Here is a 2,389-nt window from a genome sequence, read left to right as displayed (position 1 = left end):
TATGGGGAAAGGGCGCGGGGGCGGGCGCCATGTTGAGAAGGTCAAGGGAGGTGAGGGTGCCCTGTCCCGCCGTGTCATGAGGGAGCAGCCGCTCCCGCCCCGCGCTGATCCCTCAGGACCGGGGAAAAGGGGGAGAAATGGGGAAAGCAAAAGGTGAAAGCTGCCTCAGCTGCAGGGCGAGCCGGTGTTGATGGTGGGTTGTCCTCCATCGCTGCGTGGGCTGCTCCTCGAGCAGCGTCCGCCTCGCTCTCCCCGATGTTCTGACACATTTAGGGCCGTTCTCCCAAAAAACTTCCCTTTCCCAGCCACCTGCCACCCCCACACGCGTTTCCCTCATTGCTGCCCAGTTGCTGAGCTCTGCCAGAACCTCAGGCAGGACCAGGATCCAGATCCATGAAGTATTTCCTGGGAAGGGGGGTCTCTCCACACCCCACACCTAAAACAGCAAACCCAAGCCTTGACTTGTAAATTTATTTTGGCACGGCTGTGATGAACAGTAATTGCTTTTTCCTGCCCCCGCCGCTGAAGAAAGTGATGAAAGTGGTTGAAATACGGTGGCGTAATGTTGGAATTTAATTAAAGGTAATGGAACAGCGGTGCTGAAGGTGCTGGGGGCCGGCTGCGTGTCACGGGTTTGGTGATGGATGTGTGGCAGCGGAGTGGGGACACGCCGTGGTCCCTCGGGAATGGGGAGAGGGAGGCTCTGGAGGAGCACAAGGCTGAAAGAGCTGAGCTGTGCCTTCCTGACATCCATCACAGAATCCCAGAGCCAGTGAGAGTGGGGAATACCTCCAAGGCCATCGAGTCCAACCTGTGACCCATCCCCACCTTGTCACCAGCCCAGTGCCACGTCCTGTCTTCCTTGGACACCTCCGGGGATGGGGACTCCAAACCTCCCTGAGCAGCTCCTTGCAATGTTAACAACTCTTTCCATGGAGAAATTCTTCCTGATGTCCTGACCCTCCCCTGGCACAGCTTGAGGATATATCCTCCTGTCCTGTCACTAATCCTTCTTTCAGGAACCCTCTTCCTTATCCGGTCCCCAAAGCTCGCCTCACTCTTCCCAATTTATCCAAGAAAGCAGCAACAAGATGCTGAGATTCGTTTGTCTGGTTGGCAACAGCAAATACCTCATCAGCAGAGGCCAGGGAGCCCATTAAAAGAGCGAACTCAGCTGTGCTGGGAAGTGTGAACGCGCTAAGCTGAGCCTCCTCTGTGCTCCACTGCCAGCTCATGATGTGGAGAGGGGTCTAATGTAAATAAAAAATTCCAATTTGCTCCCATCACACGGATCCTGTGAGCTCACAGCTCTCACTTTGCAGAAGCTCTGCCTGGACATGCAGATGCGTGCTGGCTGAGCTGATGCAAACCCAGGAATTGCATGAACTCACCTTGCTCTGGAGAAAACAGCAAAAAAAGCCCAAACTCATCCTTTCAACTTATGATTCTGTCAGTCAGGGAAATTACCCCAGGCCCAGCAACCTCATTGCACAATCTCTGGAGAGGAGGACATGGGATTGGTGCTGGACAACAGGAGGATGGGGGTAAAGCTGTGATTCCTTCTCAGAAGGAGGTTGGCAGCACCAAAGCTCAGCAGGATCAGGTGCTTCTTCTTTGTGGAGAGAAATCCATGACCCCCTTCCCTTCCTCCCTGTGGGAGAATCCCTGCCTTCCCTGCAAGGCATCTGGACTCCACAGGGAAGGCAGCACGAGCAGACGTGTCAGACCCTGTATCCCCATGGGCAATCTTTGTTCCCATTCCCTGCCCACAGTGCCAAGGCTGAATGTGACAGTGGATTTTCTATTTTTGTAGCCCCTTCATCATCATCCTCGTGGCTTTGGGAGCACCAAGTGGTGCCGAGGCTGCAGATGGGCTCAGAAAAAAGCATTTCTTGGCTGAAAACACCCGGAGCTGGCTGTGGGAAGCTGGGACAGCACGGAGGGACAGCCTCCACTTTCCCTGCGAGCCCAGAAGCTGCCTCTGAGCTGCTGGCAGTGGCTCAGATGCCAGAGGAGCAGACGCGCCACGCCGGCTGCTCCAGCTCTGGCAGTGTGGGGACAGGACTGGTGTGAGCAGAGCCCTGGGAATGGATCCGTGCCGGAGCAGGGAATGGCTGCACCCCAAACCCCGCAGCTGAACCCTTCCACCGCTGACTGATGGGCTGCTGAAACCCCACGTCCCCACCCACCTCCTCATCCGTGGCTTTTGGCTGACAGCCCTGCACATGGCACCGGGAGAGGTGTCAGGGCTTTCTTGGAGCCGACTGTGCCCATTTGTCACCCTGTCACTCCCAGGTGTGACCCAAGAGCCCCCATCTGCCCGCCCGTCCTGGGCCTGCTCAGTACCTTAGGAAGTCAGAGGTGATTCCACTCCCTTCCTTCCTCTTTC

This window comes from Corvus brachyrhynchos, unplaced genomic scaffold (assembly GCF_000691975.1).
Source record: "Corvus brachyrhynchos isolate BGI_N302 unplaced genomic scaffold, ASM69197v1 scaffold72, whole genome shotgun sequence".
Lineage (NCBI taxonomy): Eukaryota > Metazoa > Chordata > Aves > Passeriformes > Corvidae > Corvus > Corvus brachyrhynchos.
This window is presented reverse-complemented; position numbering follows the sequence as displayed.